The sequence below is a fragment of the Condylura cristata genome, unplaced genomic scaffold (assembly GCF_000260355.1).
Source record: "Condylura cristata isolate star-nosed mole 26May11 unplaced genomic scaffold, ConCri1.0 scaffold00024, whole genome shotgun sequence".
In the NCBI taxonomy this organism is placed as follows: Eukaryota; Metazoa; Chordata; class Mammalia; order Eulipotyphla; family Talpidae; genus Condylura; species Condylura cristata.
The window spans coordinates 26,106,362-26,122,877 of record NW_004567125.1 but is presented as its reverse complement, the minus strand read 5'-3'; the positions used below and the strand labels follow the sequence as shown (position 1 = coordinate 26,122,877).

Sequence of the window (16,516 nt, the reverse complement as noted above, 5' to 3'; positions counted from 1 at the left end):
GAGGTCAGCCCAAATTCTGTTCCATCTGACCCACCAGGAACATCTCTTGGCTTGGTCTTTGTGACATAAATGAATCCAAACTTGCCTCATTCCTTCTACACTAGCCCAAACTAGCAACGTCTCTTGATGCACCAGCCCTCAGACTGGCCTCCTGACTTTGCCCAGCCTCCTGTTCCATGGCAATTGGATCCCATTACTGCCCTGGGAAAAGACCAGAGTCTTACCTGTGTCACAGGCCCTGGGTGACCTGGCCCCTTACCACTCTGATCCTGACCCAGTCTTCCTCCTTCACTCACTTCCCTAGCTCTGTGCCGTTCCACCCACAAGCCAGGCTTCCTCCTGCCCCTCCTCTCCAGCCTCAGCCGATGGCCCACACCCTCAGCAACTTCAGGTCAATGGCGCCTCATCAGTGAGGTCTTCCTTGACTGTTGACCTAACATACAAACCAACTCTAAAACCAAGGCTTTATTTTCTTGCTGAGGGTTTAAGAACACAATGTAATTTAGTTTGTTGTTGCCTATTAAAACATTAATGCCACAGGCAAGGCTTTTAGTCTCTTTTGCTCAGCATTTAGACCTGGAATCCAACAAACATGGTGATGGCCCTTTGTTGGCAACAAATGTCTCCTGGGCTTCTCTCAGCAGACAGGGATCAGACTTTGAAAGGACGGGGTTCAGCTCTATCCTTGCAGTGACATCCTCAGGCCTCTTACTTATGCAAGTGTCTCAACCTGCCTGTGGCTTTGTTCCTCAAGGCCTCAGAGTAGAAGCAAGCCTTAGGAGAGCTGTGATCATTCCAAAAATCTAAAACTAAAATGCAAAATAATAATAATAATAAAGGTATAAGATCTTATAACTGAGATCTCGAAGGCATAAGCAAGAAGAAAATGCAAATAATAAAATGTATATACAATTTTACAAAGGAGACTGTTAGAAATGAGATAAAAGCAACAATCCTGTAACCTGCTGGGACTTACTAGGTGAGGAAGGTATAGTTGTTTGTCCCTGTACTTTTCCTAGCATTAGGAGAATTAATGTTTCATAGAAAAAACTTAGATGAGCATTGAATCAATAGCACTTTAATGTTCAAGCTGGGTTATTTGAGAGTCAGTTTTACAAGATTAAGAGTGCTTCTTTGAGGTTTCATGAATCTCCTCATAGCTTCCCATTAAACTCATTTACTCCAGAGGGGTAGATACAGGGTGTGTAAGTGTCTGTTTTTAATTAATGGTGGCAGAATAGCTACAGACAAACCTGGCAACAGTGTCACCTCCAATCTCTGCAAAGGATTTAAGATCAAAGCTCCAACCTCTTAAGAAGGCTTACCCAGGTGAAACTGCCCTTCTTTAAATGGTAACTCATAAGACTGAAATTAAAATACAAACTGTCAAAATAGCTTTTGACATGCTTCTCTCTAAATTACAAAGCAAAAGAGATAAATGTGTCTTAAAGTACAGCTTCAGTCAGCTATGTTACTGCAGCCTAAAAAATGCTAGAAAAGGGGAAAAAAACTGATACCATGTTTAACTGGTTGCTGATATTTAAGAACATGGTTACATTCCAGAGAGGATGAATGTATTACTTGGAGCCTATTGGGGCAGATCAAATGTTTAATATATATTTCAAAGGACAACCAGGTATTTATGGGTCAAAGAAATCCTAAGATCAAACTGTGCCCTGGAACAGTGTTTCTGGTCCCCAACAGAAAAGTTTCCAAGTCACACCAGACCGGAGTGGGGTGGAGGGGTGGTCCCGAAGAATCAAGTTCCACTTGATCACAGCAAATGATCCAATAATAACAGCAGTTAACAATTACTGCCAAGCGCTGTGTTAAGCACTTTCTATGGCTTGTTTTATTTAATCTCACAAAAATCCTGTGTGGTAGTAGTAGTAGTAGTATTCCTACTGAACAGATAAGAAAATGAGACCCAGAGAGCTTAAGCAATCATTTCCTTGAAGATGTAGCTGATGAGTGGGGCAGCAATACAAATCTTGACAGTCAGCCCCTAAATCCCAGTTTGAGTCCTTATCTGAACATACAAACTATAGCTACTGTATTTATTTATCTGTTTCCACCAGATGAAACATTCTTTGAGGTTAATAATCTTGAGTTTCAATTATTCAGTTATTCGTTCGCTGCTTAAGTCCTCATCCAATGAATATTATTCCTAAACCTCATGTTCAGGTACTTTCAGAAAGCACTGGGGATACACCAGTAGGCAAACCAAAGCCCTGTTTTTATGAAGAGCAAGCTGTAGTGGGGGCAGAGAGGCAGTACGCTAATAATTAGTCAATAAACACGAAGTCAGCTAGTAAAACATACAGAGGGGCAAAATAAATCAGGTAGAGTGAGCAGACATGACTGGAGAGTTGAGGGTGGCTGTTTTACCTGGGGTATTCTGGAAAAGTCAAATGTGAACATGGTACTTCAGCAAAATCCTCCAAAAAGTGAGGGATGGGCTATGCAGATCTCCAGAGTCTTCCAAGCAGAGGGTAGGAGAAGCCAGTGAGAAAAGGCCCTGGACCAGTGGCAAGAAGGTGAGTTTGAGGAATATGGAGAAGGGCAAAGAGGAAAGAGCAGAACAGAGTAAGTAAAGGGAGAGGAGATGGGGTGTGTTAGTGACAGGGAAGGAGGGCTTGGGTCTAGCTGGCCATGGATGGATTTTGTTTTACTTTTCTCTCTTGTTCACGGATATATCCCCTAGGCCTGGAATAGAGCCTGCTCTTAGGAGACACTCAATAAACATTTGGTACATGAAGTAATTAATTCCTTCCACTACCATGAAAGAAAGAAAGGCTAGAAAGGGAAGAAGCTACTTACTGGGGAGGATGAAAGAACAGAGTGGAGGAAGTCAAGGCAAGAGAGACCTCCCAGGAAGTTGTTGACTCAAGGACCACTGGGAGTCTGATTTTCAAATCCACCCCTGTCTACAAACATCTGAGACATTTTTCTTGAATTGACCCACAAGAATACAGGTCAGGTATGAGAAAAATGTTCAGGAGTTGATCTTGACTCATGGGATGACATGGCTGGCGTGGCTACAGATGTCTGGAACACCGAGTGAAGCCTCCAATGTATCCCACAGGTCAGAGAAAGAGTTGTTTCTAATTGCTCTGAATAATAACCTAGTGGCCAACAGCTCTCCACCCAGCTGTGACCCTCGACCTGGATCATGACCACCAAGCCTACCTTGGAAAGGTCTTGCTTACCACCATGAAGTTGGCTACTCAATGAGAAGACAAAGGTCAAACACAACAAAGCAAAAACTCCTTGTTCTCTTGCAAGAACGAAGGGGGCCAATGATGCTGAGCAGAGAACCTGGCCCAATGCTCATGCACATAAGGCCTGGCTCTCCAGGCCGGGTTTCCTCGTGATCAGAAACTAGAAGACCAGAAAGAGCCACGGTCCTCTCTCCAGGTCTTTGCTGTGAAGAGTGTCCATCCTCTGTGGCTTTTGAGAGACATGTTAACTCTACAATTGTCCTTGAGCATTAGGGCAACACCCATAGCAAACAATAATGAGCATTTCTGCTCCACAACAGTTCCAAAAGTTATATAAAGTTTTCCTTGAGAATTGTATCTTCTCCCACAGACCCAACTCACAACTGTCTAATGAGGAGACCAAGAAAAAGACAAAATTTTACAATCTTTGCACTCCAGAGACCTGAAAAGAAAAAGGTGCCGTAACTTGTTCCTCATTCAAATCCATAGTTATTTCTCCCACTGCAGTCCACACCCTTGCCTGAAGGTTTCTCCTATTTCCACTGCAAGTCCTGTCATCGTTTCTCTTCTCCAGCCTGTGTTCAGCCCCCATAGCTTGCTGGCTCATCAGTATCTCCTTCATGCTAGTCAGGACAGTTCTCAGCAACCGGCTGCAAACACGTCTGGTTAGCAAACTACAAAAGCAGTGGGACAGGACAGGCAACAGAGGAAGGAGGCTGAGGACAAGGATGGGGGGTAGGGAGCAGGCAGTGCTCCCACAACCACAGATTCTGTGAACCAGCTTAGCTTGTTCGCAGGTTGAAGATAAATGAACACATTCCTTACAAATCAGTCTAAGCATGGGGCTCCAATTTTCCCAACCACAAAAGAAAATGATTTTTGGAGAGCTCTTGATTCAAGGAAACCACCTACAATGACCATGAGGTTATGATCACAAAGTCTCATTTTTAGAACATTTTTCCCCCTATGCTCATAATACTCAATATAGCATCAATTTATCTAAATTGGTGTTTACTGGCAACTTGAGTAGAGACCAAATGCAAAGGAATTTTGTTTCCCAGGACTAGGAACCTGATGTCAGTCTCAAGAGCTAAGTGTATCTGTCTTCCACAGAGAGAGAGAGAGAGAAAGAAATGTCCAGAAAGAAAAAAGTGGTAAGGAAAATATAAAATTAACTCAAAATAGGGTCCTTCCCTGGTGGCGCAGCAGGTTAAAGTACTAAGAAGCTAAAGCCACTACCGCATGAGTTCGATTCCCGCCTGCTCCAGAGGTGACCACATGGTGTAGCAGACCTCTCCTGACCCACCCGCTGCCCCCCTCAGCAGTGTACTTTGTCGATCTGCCTGTTCTGTTCCCCACTCTGTCTCTGGTGAATCCTCTCACCCGCCCCTGCACCTCTGGCCTGTACCCCAGTTCTGTATGAATAAATAAATTTTTAAAAAAAAATTAACTCAAAACAGCCAGTTCCTTTTACTTTTTAAGACACAGAGCTACAAGTTTTTAAAAACCATTAAATTAACTACAATTCATCCAATTTGCTTTAATGAAATCAAATAATTTATGTTTCAGACCATACTTAGGATATTTACCTCATCACTATATAGGTTAGAAGCAGTGGCCTCTTCAGCTCAGAAGGGTCACCAATGTGCTCTCCTATCACCCATGCTAGCGTGGGGGTCATAACCCAGGGGCCCTGGATAAACTGATGGAAGTCTGAGAAACCTTAAAAAGTATTCAGTTGGCCCTCCCTGGTGGCACAGCGGGTTAGGACACAGCACTGCAAGCTAACCGAAGCTGCTTCAGTGCCAGTTCGATCCCTGGTCCTGGAGGTGACCCACATGGCGCAGCAGACCTCTCCTGTCTCCCCCGCACCCCCCTCAGCAGTGTACTTCATCAGTCTGACTGTTCTGCTCCCCACTCTGTCTCTGGTGAATCATCTCATTGCCCCTGCACCTCTAGCCTATACCCCAGTTCTGTGTGTATGCATAAATATTTTTTTAAAAAACTATTTAGTTTGGAGGATGTACTTTTTTTCTATAGGGGGTCTGTAGTTTTAAGTATTTATTAAAGGGGTTTGTGATCAACTATTATTATCAACTGCTGAAGATGGTGAGAAGCCCTGCTCCAGGTTGTCAAGACCAAGTTTAAAACTTCCCAGTTAGCACTCACTATATGTACCTTGCTTTTCAGTTTTTGCCAGCTTTGTTTTGTGGCCCCAAACAAAAGCAATTTTTTTAAAAACCTGCTGGGCAATCTGGTAGTCATTCCTCCAAACAATGGATAACTGCATACCGTGCCTCCCTTTGCCAAGGAAATTGGGAAAAAAAAAAAAAAGCTACTTCATAGTAACATTTTTATCTTATTCCAAGCAAAGAAAGCTAGCCTGGTTAAGATCTGAGGCAGTGTTCTTGACAGCATCCCTGAGTGTCCTCTGTCACGGACCTGTCACCACCGTCCCATAAGCCAGGGCTCTGCACCACATGCTCCCACAGAGGGTTTTCAGGGTGACAGTTGGGCCCATTTCGCCAAAATAAATAAAGATTTCCTAAAGACAATCAACCCAGCAGGGAAGAGAGCTCATTTCGCCTTCTTTCATAGGACGATAGTTGAGCAAGATTCTAAAACAACACCAAAGGAACTGTTCGGGGCGGGAAGACTACCAGTGCTTATCTGTGGAGACTAAGTCCTGCCCTTTGCTTCAGCCACGTCTAAACAGGGCACTGTGTCCTGGCTGAGAGCACAAAGGTGGAAGTCAAACAACACCTGGCCTTCTAGCTGCCTCAAACCCATTCTGAGAATTCTGAAGTCACTCTTTCTGACAAGAATTCCTTGTAACATTTTTAAATCAAATTGTGAAAAACTGGTTGGGGCAGGTGAATACAGGGGAGGGAAGAATACAAGGGAATATGATGATGGTTCAGGGGTGATAGGGTGGCAGGAGGACTATGGGGACTACACCTGAGGGGAGAAACCAATTACTGTGCAAAAATGAATGATATGAAAAAATTAAATTTAATTTTAAAAACCTGTGACCAATTTCTCTAATAGACCAAAAATTCTGTTGATGTTGAATTCATGTTTCACTGCTGCCTCAATAAATTACTAAAAACTCAGTGACTTCAACAACACAAATTGATTATTTAAGTTGTATTTGGTTCATAGTCCAACACCAGGCCCATTGGGCTAAAATGAAAGGAGTCAGCAGATCTGTTTCTTTACAGAGAATTATTTCTCAGCTCTTGGAGGTTGTCTGCATGCTTTGGCTCATGGCTCCCTTCCTCCATGTTCAAAGTCAGCAATGTAGCACCTCTCTAATCAGTACTCTATCCTCAAATCTTTCTTCCTCTTTTGCCTTCAGTTTTCACTTTTAAGAAACCTTGTGTTTACTTTGAGCCACCTAGGTAACCCAATATACCCTTATTTCAAGGAGCTGACTAGTCACTGTAAGTCCATCTACAACTTTAATTTGGGATTGCCATGTATTCTAAAATACTCGTATGTTCCAGGGATTCAGAGTGGCCATCTTTGGGATGTCACAGATGAATATAAAAATATACAAATGTTGTATCACCAACAGTTTTAAGAACTAGTAGAGCACAGCGCTATGAAGTTGTCCGCAGCCTCTGAAGCATGCGTTTGATCACCGGCCTGGGAGGTGACCCACATGGCACAGCAGACCTCTCCTGCCTTTTCTGCTCTCTGCTCCCCTCAGCAGTATATTTCAGCCAATCCACCTGTTCTGCCCCCCACTCTGTCTCTAATGAATCCTCTTACCTCCTGCACCCAGTTTTGTATGAATAAATAAATCTTTTTTTTTTTTTATTAAAAAGTTTATTTTTACATCATTTTTCACATTTTTTTTTCATCTCAATTGTAATCCCCACGGGTTTCCCATCACCAAATCACCCCTGTGCCACCACCATAGTCCCGTATAAATCTTTTTTAAAAAAAACTAAACTGCTTTCCCCACCTAGAAAAATATGAGCCAGAAGATCATCAGCCCTTCTGGATGTGCTATACAGAAGTTTTCAGTGTCAGAAGTATTTCAATGCCTGAAGCTTCTCAGCACTCTTGTTATAATCCTCTTTTCTCTTTCATCAGTAAATATTTTCATCTTCTTAACAGTTATAAGAAATGCTGTCTGTGTTAAATTTATCTTTGAGTCATCTGGGTTTTTTTGTTTGTTTTGTTTTGTTTTGTTTTGTTTTTTACCCATAACTTATATACCATCTGATGTCTGTCTTGCTTATGGAGTCATTAACTCTCAAACCTAGAAAAAAACCTGTTTAAACTCACTTGTTATCACTAAAATCTTAAGAAATGACCTTCATTTTCTAGGAAACTTTGACCCTAGTCAGGATATCCAGTAGGTTTGTATTTTAAGTATGAAAGGAAACAAAGCAATGTTAGGATTTCCTGTAAGTTTACCCACTATTTGACGGGATGAACATCCTGGAGCCAACTAATCAAAAAAAATCTCAACTTTTTCATACACAGTGGGACTAAAGACCCAATGGGGAAACCACTTTATTTGTTTTGGCTTGATTTTATGGGGAGGTAGGGATAGAAGTTCGACATAAACAAGTAACACTTAAAAGAAAGAGAAGTATAGGGAAATTTTGGCTATGAGTTTATTATAATATTTAATGTAAGGTTACTACTGTAAAAGGGTGAGTCTAAAGGTGACTTACAGTCACCAGTGTAAGCTGCTATGAGGCATCTAAATGGGTTCAGATTCCAGAGTACTCCCTGCTCATAATCCATCTCTTTGGGTGTGGAACAATAGAGGTTCAATAAGAGAAACCTACTGAAAAAAGGAGGAAAGAAAGGGGCCTCTGGAGAACTGCATGACAGCATGAATCTTAAGAATATTTGGCATATGCCTAGTCTAATTCTAGCACTAAATGACAAAACAATTATTTTTAAGTAAGATTTAACCAGAAAAAGTAATTTGAAACATATTGTATCATCTCAAAAACACATACCAGCTTCTTATGCTAAGAAAGCAAATGAAAGCTGAGTGGATTTGTGCTGGGAGCTTTTTGAAAGGAAACTTACTATAACCACCTCCCAGCTTTGGTGGGGGCAGATTGGGAGTGAAGCAAGAGGTAGGAAGAGTTTTGCATATAAGTGCATGCCCAGTCAAGAAAACTAGGGGTTAAGTCACAGACAGGCAGAAAATATTTCTAAAAGACATCTGATAAATAATTGTCCAAAATTATAAAAACTCTTAAAACTGAAGAACTTTCAATTGGGTAAAAATTTTTAGATACATAAGTGTCTGTGCTTGAGAATATGAAAACAGATACTTAAAAACTGATCAACAAAAACAACCACTAGCAGAAAACAAAAAACAAAAAACAAACAAAAAAAAAAACTGAACAGAATAAAAAGTACCATGGGACAAATGAAAAAGATATAAGGTTTATATAATGGGAATAATAGGGGAAGAAACAGAGAAAGGAACAGAAGCAATATCTGAAGAACCAATTACTGAGAATTTCCCCCCAAATTAATGGCAGACACAAAACCACAAATCCAGGAAACACTAAGCAGGATAAATGCCAAAAACAATACACCTAGACATGAGATATTTAAACTTAAAAAAAAAATTCTTTAAAAGGAAAAAAATCTTGTTAGAAGCCTGAGTCAAAAAACACCTTATCTACAAAGGACTGAAGAATAATATCCAACTTCTTTAAAAATAATCAAGGAAGAAGAATGAAATAGAATATTTGAAGCATTGAGAGGGGGAAAAAAATCTGTTCCCTGCAAAAGTATCCTTCAGAAATAAAGGCTTTCATAGGCAAACAAAAATTGAAGCAATCTGTTGCCAATAGGCCTGCACTGCAAAAATATCTTTAAAAATCTTAAGATTAAAAAGAAAATGAAATAATTCAGAAACTCACATCTACATTAAAGTCATAAAAGCTACCTAAGAAGAACCAATCTAAATAGACTCAAATGCACTAAGTAAATTGAATCAATAATCAGTAACCAAAACAGAAAGTGTCAGTTCCAGATGAGTTCACTGGTCAATTCTACCAACATTTGAAGAAGAAATAGTTCCAGTTTCTTAACAATCTCTTCAAGAAGATAGGATCAGAGGGACTACTTCCTAACTCACTCAATGAGGTTAGCACCACCCGCACCACCCTAACTCCAAAACCAGATAAACATAGATAAGAAAAGTACAGATTAATATAGTTCATAAATACAGATTAAAAATCCTCCCAAATAGAAATTTCAGTACAAAAAGAATTACACACCATGATCAAGACAGATTTATACCAAGTACGCAAATTTTGTTCAACATTTGAACAAATCAACTAAAGTCAACATTTGAAAATCATTTGAAGAAAAAAAATACAGCCATATAAGTAGCTGCAGAAAAGGCAAATGACCAAACCATTAAGAGACTAGGAATGGGGGAAAGTCCTCAACTTGACAAATAACACCTATAAAAATCTACAAGTAACATCATATTTAACAATAAGAAACTCAAAACTTTCACTCTAAGATGAAGAACAAAGCATGAATAGCCTCTCTTCACCACTGCTTTTAAACAATGCACTGGATATGCTAGCTAATGCAAAGATAAATAGATACTGATACACAGATACATAGAATACAGATTGGGAAGGAAGAAATAAACTGCTTTTGTTCACAGCTAATATGATTGCCTATGTAGAAAAGCTGAAAGTATTGACCAAAATTTTTGGAACTAACAAGAGATGAAAGGTAGATTGCAGAATGCAAGGGTAAAGTATAAAATCCAATCACTTTCCTACATGCCAGCAATAAGCAAGTGGAGTCTAATATTAAAAATACATTAGCTATTACACCAGTACCTCCCCCCCCAAATGAAATGAAATACTTGGGTATAAATCTAAAAATTCCACACAAAGGTACAGGAGGAAACTACAAGTCTTTGATGAAAGGTATCAAGGACAAATTAAGTAAGTGAAAAATATTCATGTTCCTGGGTGGGATGATTCAATATTGCCAAGATGTCAGTTCTTCCCAGCTTGATAAATAGTTAGGGCTACCCCAGCTCTCTTCCTCAGCACTGCCTATGGAGGTGGCAGCTGTCTCTCACTCAGTATTGTGGCTGCCCTCAGATCCCTCAGGAAGTTCAAGAGCATCCAAAAGAGAACCAAGAAGTTCATCTGCCATCAGTCAAAGTGATATGTCAAAATTAAGCATAACTGAATTAAGCACAACTGGCAGGAACCCAGAGCCATCCACAAGAGGTACTCACAAGGTTCAAGGGCCAGATCTCGATGCCAAGCAATGGTTACGGGAGTATCAAGAAAAGATAGCACAGGCTGCCCAGTGGCTTCCACAAGTTTCTCGTGCTCAAGGCCAAAGAGCTGGAAGCACTGATGGTGTGCCACAAATCTTACTATGTGGAGATGGCTCACATGCTCTCCTCTAAAAACCACAAAGCCATGGAAAGAGCCATGCAGCTGGCCATCCATTCAGTCACCAATGTCCATGCCAGGCTGCACATGAATAGCCAGCTCATTTGCACATGTATTTATTGTGTTAATTATCAAATTATTTATTTACTTTCTTACATCACTGTTCATTTTTTGTACAGTATTTGATTTCTCCCCTCAGGTGTGGTCCCTGTTGTTCTTCCCCCACCACAGCTCCCATGATCCACCGCCATAGCCCCTTGTGCTCTTCCACCCCTGTGCTCATGTATTATGTTAATGAAATCATGAAGCTGCCTTCTGGTATCTTCCCTCACCCCTTCCCAAGATAAAGTCATCCAATGAAAATCCCAGCAACTTAGTTTGTAAATATTGATAAATTGATTTGAATGTTTATATGAAGCTGCAAAAGATTCAGACAGCCAGTTCAGCTTTAAAGGAGAACAAAGTCAGAAACTAATGTTACTTCACTTCAAGCTATAGTAATTGGAACAGTGTGATACTGATGAAACATAAGCATATTGATTAATGGAACAGAATAGAGAGTTCAGAAATAGGCCTACATGAATAATGTCAAATCTTTGACAAAGGGACTAAGGCAATACCATGGAGCCAAGATAGTCTTTTCAACAAATTATAGGTTGAATAAATAAACATTCATGTGCAAAATAATAATCTAGACACAAACTTCACACACCATTCACAAAAATAACTCAAAATGGATATTAAAACTAAAAGTAGAACACAAAGCTACAAAATTTCTAGAAGATAAATGGGACAAAAATTAGAAGACCTTTAGTATGACAATGATCTTTTAGATATAACATCAAAGGCAGAAGGCATGAAAGAAAAAATTACTTCATTAAAATTAAAAACTGCTCTGTAAAAGAAAATATCAAGAGGATGAGAAAACAAGCACCAGACTTGAAGAAAATGTCTGTAAAAGACATACCTGATCAAGGACAATTATCCAAAACAGGAAAAAAGAAAAGTAAAGCCTCTTAGGATTTAACAATAAAAAAATAAATGATACAATTTAAAACTGGTCAAGGGGGGCTCTCACTGGTGGTGCAGCAGGTTAGGATGCAGCACTGCAAGCTAGCTGCAGCCGCCTCAGTGAGAGTTCAATCCCTGGCCCTGGAGGTGACCCATATGGTGCAGCAGACCTCTCCTGTCTCTCCTGCTGCTCCCCTCAGCAATGTACTTCATCAATCGGCCTGGTCTGCTCCCCATTCTGTCTCTGATGAATCCTCTCACAGCCCCTGCACCTCTGGCCTGTGCCCCACTTCTGTATTCATAAATAAAAAAAATCTTAAAAAAAAAACTGGGAAAAGGACTTAAACACAGACCTCACCAGAAGAGATACACAGATGACATGTAAATACATGAAAAGATGTTCATTAAAATGTGTTATTAAAAAACTGCAATTAAAAATACAATGAGATACTATTACACACATATTAGAATGGCCAAAATCCAAAACATAGATAATACCAACTGTTGCCGAGGGTATGCAGCAAAAGAACTTTTGTCCATTGAAAGTTTAATAGTACAGTTATTCTGGAAGGCAGTTTAGCAGTTTCTCACAAATTAAATAGACATTTCCCATGGGACCCAGAATTTTTGCTCCTTGGTATGTTAAGGAAGATAAGAAATTTCACTTATACAAAAGAGGTGAAATTTATGTCTGCACAAAAAATCTGTACATGGATGTTTATGGCAGCTTTATTTACAAATGCCAAAACCTTGAAACAACCAAGTCGTGTCTAATTGGTCGAGGACAAACAATTGTCCAGTCAGACAGTGGAATATTATTCAGTGTTAAAAAGAAATGAGCTATCAAGCCATGTAGAAAACTTACAGCGCTTTACAAAGTGAAAGAAGCCAATCTGAAGGCCACATATGATATGATTCCAACCATATGATGGCCTGGAAAGTCAAAATCTGGAGACAATAAAAAGGTAAGGAACTGCCAGGGATTGGGGAGGGGGGGGAGATAAATAAGCAGAGTACAGAAGATTTGCAGGGCAGTAAATTTACTCTGTATGACGCTATAATAATGGAAACATCATTTTATATTTATCTAAAACCACAGAATATACAACACCAAGAGTGAACCCTAAGATAAACTACAGACTCTGGGTGATAATGATGTGTCAATGGTTGCAACAGATGTACAAATCTAGTAGGGAATGTTGAAAGCAGAAGAGGCTGTGTATGTGTGGTACCAGGAGGGTTGTTCTGAGGACTCTTTTCCACTCAACTTTACTATAAACTTGAGGTTTCTCTAAAAAATAGTCAATATCCAAAAAAAAAAAAAAAGTGGACCCTAAGTCCTCACTGCCTTGAAAATAATGGTATAAGTTGAGAGATTTGTCTCTCCCACCAAATGTAGGCAGAGGCTGGTACTGTTGTATCTTCCAAGTCAACTGCTCATCACAGGTGTGAAGAATAATGAGCATTATGGGGTCTCTCTAGTGGCCTAAGAGTTAAGTCTCAGCACTTCCACCTCAAAGGCCCATGGTGCTGGCCAGTGTTCAATCCCCAGCTAGGGAGGTGACCCGCGTGGTGCAGCAGGCCTTTTCTGCCCCTCCCGCTGTTCCCCTCAGCAGTGTATTTCAGTAGATTTGCCTCTTCTCCTCCCCACTCTGCCTCTGGTGAGTCCTCTTACCTGCCCACCTCTGACCTGCACCCCACTTCTACACAAAAGAAACAAAATCTTAAAAAAAAAATTATGTATTTGTTAAACAAATAGTTCCCATGTACCTATTGCCAGATACCATCCCTCTCTGTGGGTCTAGCAAGACGAGAGAGACATGATCTCTGAGATGTGGAGATGGTCAGGAACTATGTGAGGTAAATAAGAAAGGACAGTGATGGGTGTCTTAAATAAAGCAAGCCAAAGTTATGGTGACCCTAAGCACTTAATATTTTCCAGTGATTACACCAAGAACTTTATATTATCTTTCTTCAGCCTTCTAATAATCCTGAAAAATAGGGTTATTTTTCAATCTCTTTTTACAGATAATGAAACTAAAGCTAGTAAAGTTAAGTAACTTCTCAGACACTGCAAAGCAAGTAAGGGATGTAAGACTGGGATCAAATTCAAGTTTTCTTACTCTTAACTCCATGCCCTTAGCCATTAAATCTCTGTGCCTCATATAGGAATCACAGGATTAGGAAAAAGACAGGAAAGCTGCTTTTCCCATAAAGTATTCTAAAAGTATGCAAGGAAGGCCCTCCCTCATGGCGCAGCGGGTTAAAGCACAGCATTGAGAAGCTAAAGCTACTTCCGCATGAGTTCGATTCCCGCCTGCCCCGGACGTGACCCCATGGCCTGGCAGACCTCTCCTGACCTGCCCGCTGCTCCCCTCAGCAGTGTACTTCATTGATCTGCCTGTTCTGCTCCCCACTCTGTCTCTGGTGAATCCTCTCACCCTCCGCATCTCTGGCCTGTATCCCAGTTCTGTGTGAATAAATAAATAAATCTTTAAAAAAAAAAAAAAAGTATGCAAGGAAAGGGAAGCATATCTGTTTATGACAAACCATAGGGAAATAAAATGTTTTCAAGCTTCTCATTTGATCAACTCTTGGCTTCATAAGCATGGTTAGCCCCATGCTTGCTGGTTATTGGTGTGTCATTTTTACATGCAATGCTATCACTTCTCCAAGGGTCATGAAGTATGGATTTAAGGTTATGATCCCCATGGCGGTAACAGATTTGTATAACATCTCCCAAGCCCTCTAATTTTCTATACCTCTACCCTCCAAGATAAGTCATCCTTAGAAAGTAGCAGACTAGGGCCAGGTGATTTAGCCTGAAAATGTAAACAAACAAAAACTCTCTAAACACACAAACATGACAGTGACCTTGAGGGATCATGACCTTCCCAACCACTTTGATCACTAGCCAATATTCAATTCTATTTGGAGAATAGCCTCCCCTGAGACCCTCCAGCATGGCCTCTGTCATAGAGCCTACTTCTTATTTCCTAAAGATTAATTTGTATTAATAAATTATATAAATTGTATTTATATTATTATTAATTCTAAAAAGTTAATTATTTAAATCATATGATTAATTTTAATTCTATGCATTTATTTGCATGTTGGTTTAATGCTGCGGTCCCCCTAGCCATTAAACACAATCAGCCATTAAACAACAAGACAGGTATCATGACGGATGTGTCCAGCATTATGTATACAGCACGTTGGACAGTGTGCAGCATATACTCAACATATTCAAGTGAATATCATTTGAACAGATGGGTAGATTAGGAGCACTGGCTTTCAACTGATTGCTCACAGCAGCATAAAGGGAACATCACTCAGGAAAAACAGTTTCCAAGGAAAATCAACTGAGGCCACAGACAAAAGGACAGCTGAAGGGGAGTCCCAAATCACCCCTTCCTTAAAAAAGATTTAACAAATCACGGGAGAAGTCTGGTTTACTTAGAAAAAGCTTCCAAGTCAGAAGGAGGTAGGTCTTAGTTCTAGCTGTACCAAACATGATTGAATTTTTCTGAGCCTCTATTTTCTCATCTGTAAACATGGGTAGTGATAAGGGAACCGAATGAGATAAAGCTTATGAAAATGCAAGACAGGCATACATGAGAAAAGGAAGTAGGTTCAAAGAGCCACTGACTTAGCCTCCTCTTTGGGACATAAACAAGCAAATTCAAGTCAGACTGGTCTCAAAGCACTGTGTTTACAGAAGGCTTCAACCAAAATCCTCCCCAGAAGTTCTCCATTGGGAGAGTTCACTTGAAATAAAGGGGCAATATTCTGCTCAGCTCTTTCCAAACTGTGACTGAGTGCCATCAGTAGCTTGGCAAATGCTTCTGGAGACCTAATTCCACCCAGTTCTGTGTCCGTAGGACTTCTGCTTAATTCAAAGATATGGACCAGAGAGAGACAGTATGGTAAAGAAATAGTCCCCAAGTAGCTAAAGTGGCGGCTGTCTGAAAAGAAATCTAGATATTTGTGTAGACATTTCACAGTTCTCAGAGAGAATCACTCACTAAGGATCACTCTCTATATTTGAGGTTGGGTATTTTCAACAGTGTCTAGCTACATTACTTGACGAATTTACTAAGAAAGTATTTTTAAGAGGAGTGTATTTTTGAAATTAGAAAGGATAAAATCTCAAAGCCCTAACACAAACAGCTAAGTCACAATTCAAGAACAATGTCTTAAGTTAAAAGGCAGCCAATGAGCCCTCGAATTAACTCTGAGCCAAGGTGAGAGGCAAGTGATTCCTTGTGAATTGTTCACCCTAAATAAGAAATAAAGCAGACACTTTGAATTAGCTAGAAGGCTGCAAGCCACTGCCTACAGGTCAATCATGAAAGCTGATTATCAGGAAAATGAAAAAATCTATAAAAAAAAATTTTTAAACATATCAAAAAAAAAAAAAAAAACCCAAATCATTCCATATGAGAAAAGCCACATGATTGGGAGTTTTAAGGAAAATCAAAGCTTAACATCAAATAAGCTTTTCCCTGGCAGGAAATAAACACTGCAGCATCTGCCTTCAATCCATTCTTGACTGGTTCGGATTAGCTCATCCTCTAATAACTTCTCAGTGTCAGTGTCACAGAAGATAAGCTATCTGGCAATAAGAAACAGAAAAATCAAGGGAAAAAAAAATACACCAGAGACCCACCAACAATTCTATCACAATTAACTAAGAAAATAGTGTATCAAGCTTCTCTTCAGATAAAATAAGTGCAATTTAATTATTTACCTCCCAACTATATACATAAAAATCCCAACCACCAACTTAAGAACCCAGTGTTTCATGAAATCTGTATTCTTGTTAAAATCAAGCAAGGATTAACATCTGGCCACAAGATC

The 16,516-nt window shown here is 40.0% G+C and overlaps 1 protein-coding gene and 1 pseudogene across 4 annotated transcripts in view; one reads left to right on the top strand and one right to left on the bottom strand.

The window, feature by feature from the left end:
* The window catches only part of RGL1 (ral guanine nucleotide dissociation stimulator-like 1), a 255,146-nt gene that overhangs the window by 64,403 nt on the left and 174,227 nt on the right, over positions 1-16,516 (bottom strand). The window lies entirely within an intron of this gene.
* LOC105854006 lies at positions 2,553-10,885 on the top strand (annotated as a pseudogene).